Source organism: Ovis aries, chromosome 1 (genome assembly GCF_016772045.2).
Source record: "Ovis aries strain OAR_USU_Benz2616 breed Rambouillet chromosome 1, ARS-UI_Ramb_v3.0, whole genome shotgun sequence".
NCBI classification, from domain to species: Eukaryota; Metazoa; Chordata; class Mammalia; order Artiodactyla; family Bovidae; genus Ovis; species Ovis aries.
This window is the reverse complement of record NC_056054.1, coordinates 41,374,912-41,393,778: the sequence shown is the minus strand read 5'-3', so window position 1 is coordinate 41,393,778 and position 18,867 is coordinate 41,374,912. Positions and strand designations below refer to the sequence as shown.

At 40.6% G+C, this 18,867-nt stretch overlaps 1 protein-coding gene across 2 annotated transcripts in view; it reads right to left on the bottom strand.

Moving 5' to 3' along the window:
* PDE4B (phosphodiesterase 4B) overlaps positions 1–15,171 on the bottom strand; it is a 664,998-nt gene extending 649,827 nt beyond the window's left edge. Inside the window, exon 1 of one of the 2 annotated variants that reach the window (XM_042249316.1) lies at positions 15,032–15,171. The gene's annotated coding sequence lies outside the window, so the exon portion shown is untranslated. Of the gene's footprint in view, positions 1–14,822; positions 14,902–15,031 lie in introns of those variants that run through there. The other variant, XM_060410676.1, reaches the window with a different exon arrangement.
* Positions 15,172–18,867: the final 3,696 nt, after the last annotated feature.

The window sequence follows — 18,867 nt, the reverse complement described above, 5'->3', positions numbered from 1 at the left end:
TATTTCACCAATGAATAGAATTATATATATTCTGTATATAATATTGTAAGAATATATATTACAGTATATAATAGTATAATTATACTATTATATATTGTCACTGATATCTCAGAATTGCATACTTACAGATGTCATTACAGAAGGAAATTATGACCTTTTCTGCCCACAATTAGCTTAATCCTAATGACTATTAATATATGCTTTGAGTTTTACATGTTAGTCAGCCATTCTTGACACAAAGTGACAACTGATACAAAACTTCAAATGACTGAATCTTCTAGGACTTTAAGGCAAGCAATAATCCAACCAGTCCATTCTGAAGGAGATCAGCCCTGGGATTTCTTTGGAAGGAATGATGCTAAAGCTGAAACTCCAGTACTTTGGCCACCTCATGCAAAGAGTTAACTCATTGGAAAAGACTCTGATGCTGGGAGGGATTGGGGGCAGGAGGAGAAGGGGACTCCAAAGGATGAGATGGCTGGGTGGCATTACTGACTCGATGGACGTGAGTTTGAGTGAACTCCGGGAGTTGGTGATGGACAGGGAGGCCTGGCATGCTGCAATTCATGGGGTCGCAAAGAGTCGGACACGACTGAGAGACTGGATTGAATAATAACTATTTTTAAGCTGTAATATTTTAAGAAATCACCAGGTTATACATCATTGACATAACACAATGAATATTATTTTTAAAGCTGAAAAATATTCCTCATATGCAATGACAGTGATGGTTGCCTACCCAATATCCATTCTCCCCCTCTTTTTCAATAATAAAGGGATCCTAGCCTGGAGAATCTCAGAGGCCGGGGAGCCTGGTGGGCTGCCATCTATGGGGTCGCACAGAGTTGGACACGACTGAAGCGACTTAGCAGCAGCAGCAGCAGCATTTAGGGAGGTACTGATTTTCCCAGATTAAATTTTTTTTTTAATTTTAAGCCTTCTATTTCTCAGACTTCCCTGCCATTAGAGATGGGCACTGACATAGTTCTGGTCAATAAGATATTAATGGAAGTCTAGAAAATGCATCTTCCTGGGTGCTATCATTTTCCTTATTAAAAAGACTATAGATTTTCCTGGTGGTCCAAGGGTTAAGACTCCATGCCCCCATTGCAGAGGCACAGTATCATCTCTGGTCAGGGAACTAAGATCTCACATGCTACAGGGTGGAATAAATAATTTAATAAAAGGACTATCACCTGATGCATGCCTTGTCTTGTTGTCCAGCCCTTCTTCCTGTCTGTAGGACAGCAGCTATTCTGGAGGCTCAGTGTCTTTTCACCAAAAGAAGGAAAACCATATGCTAATGATAGTAGAGTTAAAGGCAAGGAGCCTGAATTCTTGGTAACTTCAAGGATGGTGCAGTTGCTCCAGCTTTGTAGTATCTCCCTCCAGGTATCTCATGGCATACAAAAAATAAACTCCTCATATACGGTTGACAAGGGGGAAAGATGGAGGGGAGGGATGAATTGGGAGGTTGGGATTGGCATATGCACACTACTATACGCAAAATAGATAATCAACAAGGATCTACTGTATATCACAGGGAACTATACTTAATACTTTGTAATAACCTATGTGGCAAAAGAAGCTGAAAAAGAATACACATATGAATATGCATAATTAAATCACTTTGCTGTACACTAAAAACTATCATAACATTGTGAATCGACTATACCCCAATACAAAATAAAACATTTTTTAATTTAAAACACAAATAAACTCCTTACTTGTAGTATTACATTTCACTTTTTACTCTTGAATGAATACAATCTTGATAAAATAACAAGTATATTTCAATTGAATTCTTCTTTTCTCTCTTCATATGATGTAATGAAAAATTAATCCCCTACACTTAAGAAAGGCAAATTCAAATGAAGGGTGGACAGATGCTATGTCACACAAAAATTATCTTGCATCTTTTATATACACTTACTGTGAATGGCTATCCTTCTTTAACCTCTGAAGTCCAGCTTGAAAATATTTCTCAGTCATGAGAAAGTGTGAAGTCAGAAGAAAATAAACCTGGACTAAAGAGGGTAACCAACTCTGCTATACATTTTTGCCTATAAATCCAAATGAAGCAAAAAAAAATTAAGACTCATTGGTATTCTCCAGCTGTATCTTCATCTTAGTGAAGATTATAGATAAGTAGGAGGTGTGACTCACAGAAATAGTTTTCCTCACATACATTTTACCCATTGAATAAAATCTGAAATATTCTCTGAGCAAGACAAAATAGAGACTCTTTGAGTCTTATGCTATTCCTCATGCTATCAACAGTAAAATAAAAATTCTACAAATTTTCCAAAATTTTCATAGCCAAAGTTCCTCAGAATAAGGATATTTATACCATATACTAGTCTAAATGTTGCAGGCCGAGATCAGTAATTACAAAGATCTATAAACACTCATTTTATCCTTCAAAAATGTAAGACCAAATTCATGACAATCAGTTTACATATTCAGTTGGGAATCTGTTTGGCTGGGAGTGACGGGAAACCTAATAAATAGTGGAAGAAATAGGAGTTTGTTTTTCTTCTCATGGAATAATAAAGAGGGAAGGTAGGCAGTGCAAAGATGATAAATCTACTTAAAATGTCATCAAAACTCCAAGCTACTTCTTTCTTTTTGCTTCATCATCCTAAGTGAGTGGTTTTATTCTTCATGCTAGCAAGATAGCTGCTCACCTCAAAGCAATAAGGTGATAAGGGTCAAGGGCAAGAGCCTTCTTGAGAAACTTTGCCTTTTCAGAACTGTACATGATCCCCAGACATCTCCATCTAATCGTTGTAATGTGGGCCAATCCTAGCTTCATGGGAAACTGGAAAGTTGAATAATTTCCTTTCCAACGTGTATAACAGATAAAAGAGAAAGATGATGAATGGACACTTCATGAGCAATCGACAATATCACCACACCTCCAGACCAATCAGATTTAGAGCCACGCACATTAGTATCATCACTATTGTCATTTTCACCATCAGCATTAAAGTATTTGTTCTACAAATTGTGGTGTGTTATTTCCATACAGTTGAGTAGTCCTCATTCAACCATGACTTCTATAATCATTGCAAATTTCAGACCAAATCAATGTATTACAATAAGTTCAAACTAAAAAAATATCTGTTCCCTGGAATGAATAACACGGTGGTCCCTCAGTTTTGGGAAGAGGGGTGAATTGGTTTCAGGACTCCCACACACACCAAAATCATCTGTGAATGATCAAGTCCTTCATATGTAAGGGCATAGTACAGTGGCATTTCAGTATCCATAGACTCCACATCCATGTAGTAGGTCAGCTCTCATTCAACCACAGTTGGTTAAATCCATGGATGCAGAACCCACAGATACTGACTACACTTAATTGCACAGGCTTATCTAAAAATTCCCCTAATGCTGTATCAATTAATACTCCCTAAAGTTTCACTAAATTATAATGCTGAAAAGAATCTTAGAAATTATTGTCATAATTCAAAGTCTTAATTATGCACTGATGCTTACACAGGGATGTCATGTACCTTCTTAGTGACACAGCAGAACAGGAACTCAGGGCTTCTGATTCCCAGTTCTCACTTATTTAGTTATTTAAAAAGCAACCCTAATAACAAAACTCCTTTAAAAGATGTACACAGATGTAGAGAACAAACATATGGATACCAAGAGGAAAGGGGGATGGTGGTAGGATGAATTAAGAGATTGGGACTGACATATACACACTATTGAACTAATGACAACCTGCTGTATAGCAAGGGAACTCTACTCACCGCTCTGTGGTAACCTAAATAGGAAGGAAATCCAAAAGAGGGGATATACGTATATGTATAGCCAATTCACTTTGCTGTAAAACAGAAGCTAACACAACTTTACGCCAACAACAATTGTTTAAATAAATAAATAAAAGAGATAAAAGCACTAGGGGAAAAATCTGTTACTCTATTATTTGTTTTTCTACAAGTCTCCATTTTTCTGCATTGAGTTTTTCACCTAGTACATATCGTGGCACTTCAAGTCATTTCAGGGTTTTATTTCTCATCCATGGAGTTGCACCAGTTACAGAGAAGTATAGAGTAGCTTCCTTTAAACATATATAGGTAGCTTCCTAGAAGTAATTATAACTGTTCTAATAAATACTGTTCTCACTTCCTTATCTCTGAATTTAGAGACATTTGTCATTCTATGCTCTTAAATTATTATGATGCATAACATAAGAAAACCATGGATGTCATTTTCTTCTCACTCTCAAAAAATCCCCAGTCAGTCCCTCAAATGCCACTCTATGCTCTCTTCTTTGAGCCCATAACATGTGATATGGGTAAAAAGTAGGTTTAAATGACCACCAGAGCAGCCTTACTAGAGGAAGGGCAAATATCTCCAAGGGCAGTGTTTCTCCATACGGTGAGAGAGTGAAAGAAGACAGAAGCAGAGAAAGAGTCTTTCCAAGGAATCATAAGATCTCTGCATGTGTGTGGTGGGGGGAGGTGGGAGCGGTGTTGCAGGCTGAGTTGCCTGTTTTTATCTCCAACAGTCTGTTTTAACATCTGCTGGTCCTGCTATATCCTTCTCACCTACTGACTCTCTAGAACCTTCAGGAAGAAAAATTCCTCAGCACAAGAATGCACTGTGCCACAACCCACAAGCCTTTAAAGGGGAGCCTGTCTACAATATGAGGCATTCAAGTCACCTGTCCCAGGAAAGACATCCACAGATATCACTCAGTACAAACAACACAAAAACAGAATCTAGGCATCTTTCTTAGGACTTCATAAACCTCCAAGATTATATGCAAATTTGGGGTTTATGTTAATTTTGCTAGATAATTGGTCCATATGTTCATCAGATTTTCAAACATACTTATTTTTGAAAGATATCATTGTGCAATCCCAACTTATAAAAGTATTATTTTCTCTTTAGAAAAAGGTACTGGAAAACCATGCCTCAATATAAAATTTTGTCTTCTCAAAATAAAGTGATTCTGGTTTCTTAAAGAAAATATAAAATTAAGAAACACTAAGAACTTAAAATAAACAAGCCTTGCCATTATTGAATTAAAGGAACTTGAGCTCCCTATGGCCTTTCAAGGTATCAGTTTTCTTAACTATAGAACAACAGGATTGATCTGAAATAGGTGATCTCTAAGCTCGCTTTCAGTTTAGAAAGGTTGTAATTCTATGAGTCAGCACTGTGGTATAAAGCAGGACAGTCAAAATCAGCATCCTGTTATCTTTTCCTTAATCTGAACAAAATATCAGCAGGTTGCTCATGCAAATAACATCATTTATTTTCTCTACTGTTTAAAGTCCATCTAATATAGGATCTTTTTAGCATTTCCTAGAGATGGCAACAGATAATAAGTATTGATATTTTTCAAATGCTTTCAGACAACTTAGAGAAAAAGATTCAGTATAGAAAATACTGCATACATAGATTTTTCCTTAGATTTCACTGGCAGGATGTGATATAACATTTAACTATCCAATTATAGCAATATTAAGTAAATTAAACAAAATATGAAATATGTACTGATTTTTAAAACAGGTTAAACGGAAACAAATGCGAATTACTGGAAAACACAATTCAAACCAGTATTTTCAACTATATTAACATAACTTGGCTGAGGAGTTAGAGAGCTTTTAAAAAGCATATGCTTCTGGTGCAGGCAAGATGGCGCATACATCCCTCCTCTTCACTTAATGTAACTAAGAATCTTGAAAATAAGAAAACAAGCAAACAGAGGAGTACTCAGAACAGTGAAAAGGAGGTGGATTAGTTTAGTGGCCCTGGACTAGAGGAACAACAGCAGAAGGTGTCTTATGACTCCCTACCCAACAGCAGGTTATGTGGGCCCTGAGTCTCCAACCCATCCCCCCAGCCCCACAGTCTAGCCGTAGGTGATATAGGTAGGCTTACATTCCTCCCTCTCATCTAACTGGGGTACAGCCAGCAACACCAGATGGCCTCACCACATTGGCAGGGGGAATCCTGCCACAACCAGCTCCAGGCCCAGCAGTGCTCCTTATCCCTGAAGGCTAAAAAGTCACTTCTCTCACCTACAAGTATCAGCAGGACTGGCCTGGGCAGCTCCCTTCTGGTCCCTTCCAGGGGCATCAGCAGGGCTCACTGGGAGCTCCAGAAACACCAGACAAGTCAGGCAATCTGAAATAGCGTCACAAAGCCTCTGGAAATTAAACTGCCATTGGAACTACAGCCCACAAAAGTAATTCAGGACTTGTGTCCTAAATCTAAACAGGGTGACTGTCTGTTAAAGTATAAGATTTCAATAGGACCCAGAACCTCTTGATGTTGTAGCCAAAATACCAAGGATACAATCACAACTCAAATGAGAGAAAAAAAAATAGACTAAAACCAACATCAAAATGAATCATATGTTAGAATTATTTAGTAAGAATTTTAGAGCATCCATTATAAAAGTGCTTCAACAAGCAAATTCTCTGGAAAAAAAAAGAAAGGAAAATTTCAACAAAGACACATAAGTGCTAGAAAGAACCAAATGGCAATTACAGAGCTAAAAAATCCAAGAAACAAAATAAAACAGTCATTGGATGGGCTCAGTAGTAGAGATGATAGAATCAGTGCACTTGAGACAAGATCAATATAATTTTTCCAAACTGAATAACAGAGAGAAACTAAGACCCCCTCCAAAAAAAAATAAATAAAGAAAGAAGAAGAAGACAGAGCCTCAGGATTCTGTGGGACAGTAACAAATGATCCAATATTTACATCCTCACATCCCAGAAGGGCATGAGAAAGATAGTCGAGTTGGAGTGTATTTGAAGAAATAATGCCAGGAAAAACTTGGTACAAGACACAAACCTATGGATTTAAGAGCAAATCTTAAATGGAATAAACCCAAAGAAATCCACACCAAGACACATCACCACTAAGCTTCTAAGAAACTGAAGACAAGAAAAGTATCTTAAACCAGCCTGAGAGAAATGGCACATTGCCTTTAGCAGACCATCAATTCAAATGACAATTTTCTCATCACAAACCACGGAGGCCTGAAGGTAGTAGCATATTTTTCAAGTGCTGAAAGAAAAGAACTGTCAACCACAAATTCTTTCCCAATATGAACTGCTGAATTCATATTCAGTAAGTGAAATAAAAAACTATAACACTGTCCTACATTCAAAACAACAGCACTTATAAAAGTAGGAAGAGGAAAGAGATCCAAACAAAAATAGTAATAGCCAGAGGAACCACTGAGAAAACTAAACAGAGAGATACACTCACAAACAGTAAAAACAAATCAAAATGGAATCATAAAGTGTTGGAGTAACTCACAGGAAGGTGACAAAAGGGAACTAAAGGAATAAGAAACAGAGAAAACAAACAGAAAACATATTAAATAAAATGTCAGACAAACATAATGCAGAGAAATTGGATCATTCATACACTGCTGGTGGACATGTAAAGATACAACTTCTCTGCAAAACAGTGTCTTATAAAACTAAATGTGTAACTACATAGGACCCAACAATCACACCCTGGGCATTTTTGATCCCAGAGAAGTGAAAATTTACACCCACATGAACACCTGTACATACACATGCATACCAGATTTAATCATAATGCTGAAAACTGGAAATAACTCAAATGTCCTTCAATGCCTAAACAAGCTGTGGTATGCCCATACCACAAAATACCACTTAGCAATAAAAAAGGAATAAACCATCGACATGCACAAAATCTTGAAATACTCTGGGGATTATGGTGGTGACTGGAGAACAAAAACAACCTCAAAGTTTATACAGTCTATGATCCCATTTATGTAACAGTTTGGAAATGACAAATCTGTAGAGATAAAGAGCAGATCAGTGATTGTCAGAGGTTAGGAATGGGGCAGTGAGTGCAAGGGAGGAGGGTGCAGTTATAAAAAGGGCAGCAAAAGGACTCCTTGTGGTGTTGGAACTATTCTATATCTTGACTGCGGTGGTGAATACACAAACCTACCCATGTGCTAAAATTGCATAGAACTAAATGCATGAGCGGGCTTCCCTGGTAGCTCAGCTGGTAAAGAATCCACCTGCAATGCAGGAGACCCTGGTTCAATTTCTGGATCAGGAAGATCCCTGGAGTAGGGATAGGTTATCCATTCCAGTATTCTTGGGCTTCCCTGGTAGCTCATACGGTAAAGAGTCTGCCTGCAATGCAGGAAACTTGGGTTCAATTCCTGGGTTGGGAAGATCCCCTGGAGGAGGGCATGGCAACCCACTCCAGTATTCTTGCCTAAAGAGTCCCCATGACCAGAGGAGCCTGGTGGGCTACAGTCCATTGGGTCACAAAGAGCTGGACATGACTGAGCGACTAAACACAGCACAGCAAATGCATGAGATGGCTGGATGGCATCACTGATGCAATGGATATGAACTTGGGAAACTCCGGGAGACGATGAGGGACAGGGAATCCTGGCATGCTGCAGTCCACAGGGCGCAAAGAATCAGACATAATTAGGTGACCGAACAAAACCACACACACACAAACAAGCATAAAACGGCTAAATTTGAATAAAAGCTGTAGATTCTGTCAATGTCAGGTTCCTGCTTATAATATTGTATTATAGTTATCCAAGATATTACTCTTGGGGGACACTGAATGAAGGGTACACAGGATCTCTCTGTACTATTTCTCAAACTGCATGAACATCTATAATTATTGCAAAATAAAAATCTAATAAAAAATATTGGGTGAAAGTTGTGGGGAAGCTGGTTTTCACATAGTCTGATACTTTGAGACTATAATATATACAGAGTATATATTATTTTCAAAGGAAAAAAAAAGGAGTAATTTTGTAGGTACCATCTTTCAAGTGATCTGACTTACTCACATATAATGGGACAAACAGACTCTCCTGCTGTGATGCAACAGGAAGTACACATCACAGATATAGGAGTATTCTTGCTAAAAATGTTTACCCTGAACCTAACTGAGTGAGTAAGCCATTAGACAAATCCATGCTCAGAAACACTCTTATAAGACAATTTCCCTGGACTCAACACAAACGTTAATGTCACCAAAATAAGTGGACTAGCATAATCAAGCTTTTTAAAATAATTTGAGGATGTTGTGGGGGGGGGGGAGAGGGAGAAAGTACCTGAAAAGGGTTGATTCTCGCAGCGTATATAGTCACAGAAAGATATCTTATGCCACTAGCATGGCAGACTGACTTCATATGAACCAAACTCCTTTCTGCTATAAACACATACATACTTAGATTTTTTAAAGACCAGGAAAATTAAATAGGTTAAACAGCTAAGTTTGAAGAGAAAAAGGTAATCCGTAGCTGTTAGTATGAAAGGAAACAGATACAGGACTAGCAGGCACATAAACTGATAACACAGCAACCCAAAGTGATACAGAACTTAGACGCAGGCATGAATGCCTACAGGCTGGAGATGTCACCTGTGTTCAGGGACAATAAATTTTATTTGGGGCCCATGGAAAGAAGGAACTGAGACCTGTGTCTAAAGAACCCCGAGACAGTTAACCTTTCAGTTTAATTATAAACAGAAGTTTGTCCTGGAAGCGGCAAGAAAGTTTGTCTCTTCCTGGGGCTCTGCATGTGCTCAGTTGCTCAGTTCTATCTGACCTTTTGCAATCCCATGGACTATAGTACACCATGCTCCTCTGTCTGTGGGATTTTCCAGGCAAGAATGCTGGAGTGGGTTGCTATTTCCTACTCCGGGGGATCTTCCTGACCCATGGATCGAACCCACCTCTTGCATCTCCTGCATTGCCAGGTGGATTCTTTACCACTAGTGTCACCTGGGAAGCCCATGGGGCTCTGCAAGAAGGGGGAAAACAGGATGCTTTGTATTAACCACCTCCCCCACACAGTTTGAATCTACATCACCTGCATGATGTAGGAATCTCAAGCAAGGAAGTTAATGTAAAAGCTGATTCTACAAATGTTAACTAGACATAACATGGTGATCATTTACATAAATATCAAATCATTATGTTGTACGCCTGAAACTAATAAAATGTCAATTATATTACATGTCAATTATAACTTAATTTTTTTAATCTGATTGATCCCAGACCAGAAGCAAACACAGAACCACTCTACAGGGAAACTTCCAAACACTAGGAAAAATATGACTACCAGAGGGAAAAACCAAAAGCAGAAACCCAGCTGAAGATGAGCTCATAATCCAAATAACAAACCTCATGAGGAAAGGATCCCCCTTTAAGTGGATGTATAATTCTGGAAGAAGCAGACTCAATTGGGATAACTAACTCCCCGAAGAATTTCAAGTAAGAAAACAACTTGAGATTTATTATAAAATAAGTATTATAAAATAATTATTAAAGAGACAAAATATGGATAGAGTTCATAATAAAAAGAAAAACTTTAGGAAAAAAACAGAAACATATGAAAAGGCATCAAAGAGCACTCCTAGAAATAAAAAATGAGTCATAGCTCAATGGAAATTAAAACAATAAATATCAAGGAATAATAGTTCTGAATAATTACCCAAATGCTTTTTTAAAAAAAAAAAAACTTTCCTAATTGAAAATAATACAGAGGTAATAGACATGAGAGATAAAACAAGAAGGTCCAACATATATATAAGAATCCTAGTGGAAAGAATAGAGGAAAAAAAAGGCAAGATAATATATGACAAAATACACTGTGGATTTTTAATAATTTAAGAAACACAAGAGTCATCTGACTAAAGATAAGAAAGTCCAAGAAGAAACAGTAAATAAACCCACACCTGGGCATACCATAGTAAAACTGTAGAACACCAAAGACAGAATAATCTCTTTTTTTGTAATTAAAGTACAGTTGATTTACAATGTTGTGTTAGTTTCAGATGCACACAGCAAAGTGATTCAGTTATATTTATATATGCTTTTTCATATTCCTTCCCATTATAGGTTATCACAAGATATTAAATATAATTCCCTGTGATATACAGTATGTCCTTGTCGCTTATCTATTTTACATACAGTAGAGTGTATCTGTTAATCTCAAAATTCTAATTTATAGAGTAATCTTAAAGCAATGAAGAAACTTCTAATGATCAACAAGAGAGACAGTATCTCCAAAATGATGAAAAAAGTAACTGTCAACATAGAATTCTGCTCTAGTATTCAAGTGTTAAGCTCAAATACGGTTTCAAACAAACAACAATAAAAAGATGAAGAGAGTTTTATCATCTACATATGCTTACCAAATAGATACACATTTCTATAAGGAGGAATTTGAATCCAGAAGGAAGATGGATGCAAGAAGCAACAGTGAACACAGAAAATGTGGGTAAATAAAATAAGCATTGACCTTAAAATTTTTTTAAAGAAAAATTATATAAAAATGACACAATGGCTGCAAAATATATGGCACAACTATATCACTAAATGATATTATGAAATATGGCATATGATCAAAATTATAACATTATAAGACACTCTTATTAGCCTATAGAAGAATAGATATTTTGATTAATATCATTTGTTAAGACAAAACATGAATGTTAAAAACATAAAAATACCTACTACTAAAAGTATAGAAATGTATATAGTACTCAAATCAGTAGACTGGAAAGAGACTAAAGAAACTGTAAATCCACTAACAGGAAAGAATGGTAAAACAAGGAGGGACAGAAGAGGAACAGGCCCATAGAAATATCCTCCAATGAGAAGTGACACTGTATTTTCAAAGATAAAAGATTAAAACTGGCAAAATGAACATGCAGGGAGGAAGTGTTGCTACAGGATGGCTTCCCAGGGAAGCTGGCTTCAAGATGAAGTTGAGCATACAATTTTATTAAGGACTGCCTTGCTATGAACATCTGAGAATGGAGAAGGAAGCAGAATCGGCCAAGAAAGATTTGGTGCTGCAATGCAAGTCCCATGGGTGGTTCCAGAGCCAGAATGATCCTTCAGAGTGATTGGGAGTTGGGTTGATATGGTCAGGCCTTTATACTCCCACATGGATCAGTCACTGGATGTGAGCTGCCCTGGGAAATGGTGCCACCCTGGACCCAAATGGGCAATCCTCAAAGAGACTGAGACTTGAAAACCATCTGCTGATAGCATTGCCAGAGCTGGGGCAACATGCTCTTCCTTGAAGGGGGACTTGGCACATCATAGTGTCTGCCATATTACCACAAGGGGACTGCAAAAAAACAACGCTCAAGGAAACACATGTGTCCTGTGATCAATACCCCCATACCTTCTCCAAAATCTGCTGCTATAATTTTCTTTGAGCAATGAAGTTTTATGCCATAATAATAAAAGATAATTCAAATTACTAAACCCCCAGATCTTTCTAACTCGAGACTACATCATATACTTCTTGCTTCCAAATTAAAGTAAATCAAATAAGATATCAAAAGCAACCTAGGACCTTTTATTCCTTCACAATGTTAAAGCTTTGGTTTGTAACCCAAAATGAAAATATCATTTCTGTGTCTAATATTTTGATTAAACACAAACCCTTACTTGGGTTATAGTATTAGTAGTAGTAGTACTATAATAAGGTACTAATATTATTATTACAGTATTATTACCAAATATCTGTCTCTGTATAGGCAAAAGACTCCAAGGTCAGAGAGCTAAATATGATTGATATCTTATACCTCATTTCAAAACCAGGTCTGGTCATAAGAAACAAGTATGCACAAGCGGCTACCCTCTAGAGAAATTCAATATAACTTATCTTTGTAAAATATATCAAGTCAGAAATATAAAAGGAAAATGGGCTAAGAAGAAAAACATGAGTAGACATATTGCAAACTTGATTACCTCACAATTGTAATGAGAAATATAGACATGATAGATATACAGATAGATAGCTTCGATGCATCAATCATATCATCTCAACAATGTTAGTAAAGTCTAACAACCTTACTTATTTTGTGTAATTGGGATTCTGTTGTTGAAAAAGAACAGAAACAGCCAAATATGCCAAGTCCAACTAATGGTTTGAAGACGTGAATACACTATTGTGATGCTAAAGACACATGTTGACATTAAGAAGATTCCTCTCTTGGGAGATTATAAGATAAATGATGTACCCTTAGAGGGAAGTACAGCTGAATTTCCTTCCACCCGAGGTGAAATCATTTACCTTAGGAACTTCATGTCAAATCACGCATAGATAACTTCCAGACCCCTCCTGACATCTCAGGTCTAGGTAAAAACATTTTGAAGTCCTCAGATTGTTTTTTATTTTTATGAATATTATTTGCATAACAATCAGCTTTTAGTAAAAGGAAGATGGGGAGGGTGGATGGTCCACTAAAAAAAAAAAACCAGCATCTGTACTTCTTCAAAACTAATGCAACATACCTTTTATTCTTACACTGTAGCTCAGAGCTTTCAAATAACCAGAAACCTCTGAATTTAAAATGATGAATTTGATTCAAAGAACGGTTGTATCTCAAACAGATTAAAGACATAAAATGCACAGACTTATCATTTCTGTTTAGTAACATGATATACATGTGATATAAACTTAATGTAAATGTAATGTAACTTTAGGCAGGAGTCCCAAAGTATTTCTTTACATTTAACCCAGGAATGTGTGTATATTACATATTATACTATATGTAATTTAGTATATGTTATTTATATACACATATTCGCCTTTAAAATGAGCCACACTGTATTTAAGAGCTATTCCTCTGTGCTCTCTTCTTTATACTTGCTTTAAAGCTATTGACTATAGCAGGTTCAGATTATTCTGAAAGACAGCATTTGGAAGGGGTGGGGGTGATGTGTGAAAAAAGAGAAAGAAGGAAGTAAAACAGGAAGATGTAAAGGAGGGAAGGCAGGAAGGAAGCGGGGGAGGCGGGGGGAACCCTACAGACACATAAACACGCACACCTAGGTTAGAAACGGCCAGGCCCTAAACACAATCCAGCACCCCTCCCCAAACAGGAGCTTCCTAAAAGTTCCGAGCGGAGCTTTCGTGAAGCCGTGGCCTGACTGCACCCACTTGGTGCCCCAACCACCGGGCAGGCAGGACCATCCTGAGGCCGCAGCCCTGGAAACTCTCGGGTACTTCAAGCTCCCCTCCCGTGCCCGCTGTCAATCACGGGGCACCGCGCGCCAATTCATCGCCCACTTCTGAGCGAATCCTTCTGCCTCTCTCCATCCTCCCTTGGCTCTCTCCTTCCCGGGGGCTTGCCAAGGAGTCTAGGGCCGGAGGCAGAGGCAGAGAAGAAGCGAGCGAAGAGTAAGGGCCGGTTGGCGGATTTCCTACCAGCGGTAGGAACGTAACGGTCAAGGCGACCATCCTCGCGCCGCCGCGTTTCCCCCGCGCTCCCTATCAACCCCACGGGACCCACACTCTCCATTTCAGCTTCGCTGTGTGACGAAGTAAGAGAAGGAGGGGAATAAACCCGCAGCCTCCGCGGCATTCCTTACCTCAGGCTACCCTGGCGGAAGCTGCCCTCGTCCTGTCCGGGGCGCCGCGGGTGCACCGCCGCAGCGGCAGCGCTCTGGACGCCCGGGCTCCGGCCGCAGCTCCGCCGAGCGCAGCTCTTCCGTGCGAGGCAAGCGTGCCTCCCGCGCTGCCCTGCACGGGGCACGAGAGGCGGCGAGGAGACGCTGGGGAGACGCTGGCGCGCCGCTCGCGTGCCGCCCGGCCGGCCACCCGGAGACCGCATTCGCCGAAGCGGGGCTGGCGGCCGGGGAGAGGGGCGCACGAGCCGGGGGCGGCTGCGGAGCGCGCGCGGACCAGCTGGCGTGGAGGACCCCGCCGGGGTGGCACAGGCGGCCGCGATGCGCCCAGGAGCTCCTCTCTCCTCCTCTGACCCCCTAAATCCCTCCTCTGTTCCCCCACTACCCACCTCCTCCAAAGAGACAGCTCGCCGGCGGCACTTGGTCTGCCGCGCTGCGCTCTTCAGCCCGGCGCGGGGAATAACAATTGGATCGTATTGCACGGACTGTATTCTAGTGTAGTAGCTTGTAACTGCTGAGGCCACCACCTGTCACACGGTCCCCAGCGGGCTGGCCTCTCCCGGATTCCCCACCCCGCTTGTTTTCCTTCCCTACCTACCTCGCCGACCGCCAGCAGTACTCCGCCGGCACGAGACCAAGGGAGTTTTGCAAAATAACCCTCACTCTTTGCCAGGAACTCACGGCATCTTCCTTCCCATCCGAGCTTAAGGATCACGCACAGTCCCTGCGTGCCTAGCCAAAGCCGGATGCCGAAAATCCTGGTTTGAACCCCACACTCGCCGCCCCCCCGCCGCCCCCATTCATAATCCCAGCGGCCGTCTGCCACTACGCGCCCTCCCCCAACCGCCCGCGCTCGCTGCGATTCGCCGTCCCTTTCTAGGGACGTGTCAGTCACCCGCTCTTCATCTGCCATGAATACAGTACTAGAAGCTCCACAGCCTAGGGTTGCACAAAGGGGGATGAGGAGGGAGAGCCCTCAGAGCTTGGGGTAGGGGGAGGCGAGGGAGTGAGTGGGGCAATTGCGTGGACTGAGCCCGTGTGACCGTGAGAGCCCGCTGCCCTGCTGTTGCACAAAGGAGCTCTATGAGTGGAACAGCGCAGTGCTGTTGAGGCAACCGGTCAGATCACTACCGCGGAAGTGGCCCATCAAGATGCCCTGGGGGGGGGGGGGGTCGCACAATTTGGGATTTTGTATGACTGAGCAACAGGCACCTGGGAACCTGATTGTCCCATCTTAAAAGAACGTAGCTGGGTGAAGGCCTGCCAGCTATGGGGGTCTTAGGAGAGAAAGAGAGAGAGGTGGGGGAGGGGGCGGGGGTGGACAGGCTTCCTTTTCCCCGTTGTCCTACCCTTGCAGTCATAGAACGGGAAAAGAACGCTGGCAAGGAAAAGAAGAGAAAGATTAAGGATGGAGTAAATTTACCCATTGAACCACTACAATCAGCTAGATACCAGAAAGACTAATGGATAAAACTGGCCTATTTATCAATTTATTCCAATAAACATTAGGGTACGTCCATTTTTCACTAAGCAAAATATACTGCTCCAGATGCTGGGGTACAGAGATGATTAGGATAGAGTTCCCTGCACCCAAGGAGCCCGCAGCCTAGTGGGAGAAGCAACTATGAAAGCCCAGAATGGACCAGTATTACACAACAGAAGCACACACGAATTACTTTCAGTTCAGTTAAGTTCAGTCGCTCAGTCGTGTCAGACTCCTTGTGACCCCATGAATCGCAGCATGCCAGGCCTCCCTCTCCATCACCAACCACCAGAGTTCACTCAGACTCACGTCCATCGAGTCAGTGATGCCATCCAGCCATCTCATCTTCTGTCTTCCCCTTCTCCTCCTGCCCCCAAATTAGTGGAAAGAATTTTTTCTAGTTGGAAGGGAAATGGGTTTAGGGAATTAGATCCCTTTTGAACTCTGCACTAAGGGGCAAATAGGGGTGTCCTAAAGAAGTAGCAATATAACCTTTTATTACTCATCCATTAACCCAAACCAGCTTTACATACCCGTTCATTCAGCCGTACTTGAGAAACTTTTCAGTGTAGATAGGTAATGAATTCCTGCTCTGTATTGTTTCCCCTTTACAGTTTTGGAGCAAATATTTTCAAACACTAGCCCTTGCAGTATAGAAAACCCAGTTCTCCCCAGCTGAGATGCTGTCTTCTTGGACCTGTTGCTTTTAATCCTATATCATCTACCTTATCTACTAGCTTGAAATTGAGCCCAAAGCCAAAATTAATACTATGGAAGCAATGAGCATTTGGAGGGAAGCCAATAAATCCTACAATGCTGTCATAGTTCTGACACAATCTCTGTAAAATGATGACAGTATAATCTTTTTCCTGAACTCCGTGACGATCAATTAGTCAGACTCATTAAATATAAAGAGATTGTTGCCCGAATAGTGTGGGATGGGAAACTAAATTGTGACTCAATCTAGGAAGGAAAGAACCAGTCTGAGTGACAGGCTCCCCCCTCTGTGAATGTTAGAACCTTGAAAAATATTAACGATTATTAAAGCACACAAGGTTATTATATCATCTTCAGAAACATATGTCCAAAGGGTTATTGTTGCAAAGAAAGGACTAAATGGACTCTAGTATGAAGATGATGTCATCCATTTAAACATCTTTCCCACTTCTCCTTAGAAATTATATAAACTAACAAAAAGAATGGGAAAAAATGTTAAATGCCATTTTCAGCAAATATATAGATTTTACTCACAAACTCCAAAGTACTTGTAAAGATTGCTAAAAGTCAGCTGAGTTTGAGCAGAAGTCACATGGAAAAGGCCCAAGGAGAGTCATAGGAAACCAGCAGTAGGAATATCAGAAAACATCAGAAAAGGTGTATTTCCTGGAAGTTTGGGCAGGGGAGTGGGGGGGTTAGTTAGCATAAAATACAAAAACAGTTGTCACTCAAGAACCAGAGCAAAAGCAGAATATGTAAGGCAGAAAAGGCATACATGGAGGGGATAAGAGGCACAGAGGATTTCCAGGGAACCCTGTAGCAGGTCTCAGGGTCAGCAAAACTATAATCCTTAAAGATGAGGTAGGTGATAACTGTGAGATGTAGAAGACTTGCTCCTTGTTTGCAAGAACTGGGGAGCACAGAACTGTTAGCAAAAGGTCTCCTGAGCCAGATTTACTTCAGATATTCAAAGACAGTATGCTTACAGAAGACCTATAATTACTGGAAGCAGTCTGTTGGTTTTTTTTTTTTTTTCAAACGTACTTATTTTTAATTGAAGGAAAACTGCTTCACAATATTGTGTTGGCCTCTGAGCTTCCCTGGTGGCTCAGACGGTAAAGCGTCTGCTTGCAGTGGGGGAGACCCGGGTTCAATCCCGGGGTTGGGAAGATCTCCTGGAGAAAGAAATGGCAACCCACTCCAGTATTCTTGCCTGGAGAATCCCACGGACAGAGGAGCATGGTAGGCTACAGTCCATGGGGTCACAAAGAGTCGGACATGACTGAGCGACTTCACTTACTGTCATCCTTCAACATGAGTTAGCCATAGGTACACATGTGTCCCTCTTTAACCTTCCTCCCACCTCCCACCCTTCCCACTCCTCTAGATTGTTACAGAGCCCGGAGTTATTCGCCCAGGTCCCACTGGCTATCGGTTTACGCATGGCAGTGTATATGCCTCCATGTTGCTCTATGCCTTTGTCCCACCCTCTCTTTCCTCACCGCCCCCGCCAGTGTCCATAAATCTGTTCTCTATGTCTGCATCTCCCATCTCCACTGCTGCCCTGTAAATAGGTTCATCAATACCATCTTTCTAGATTCCATATATATGCATTAATATACAATATTTGTTTTGTTTTGTTTTTTCTGACTTCACTCTGTATAATAGGCTCTTGGTTCATTCACCTGATTAGCACTGACTCAAATATGTTCCTTTTTATGACTGAGTAATAATCCATCACACACACACACACACACACACACACACACACACACACACAGAGGAAGGGTTTGGACACCTGGAGCCTCCTTCCAGAAAGCTAGCTCAGGCTTTTCCACATGGAAGTGAAAGAGTTCCCAGCAGCAAGAGATAAGGCAGGCCCCAGTGTTCACATCCTTTCAGAATTCTGCATGTCATGTTTGCTAATGTCTCATTGGCTAAAGCAAGTTATATAGCTAAGACTAGGGTCGACATGGGAGGGCATGGATATGGAATAGTGTTATTGTTAGAAGTCTTTAATATAACGGTCTACCACAGAAATCAAAAACTTTTTGATTGAGAGACTAGGAAAGCTACCTTGAATCCTCCATGTCAGGAACTTTCTACAAGGACTAACCAGAAAAATATATAATTCATTTAGTAGTGAGAAATGATAAAGAAGAAACTGGCACAAAAAGGATACAAAGATAATAATTTAAAAAGAAGCATCAAAACTTACCAAGAAGTGAGGGCGA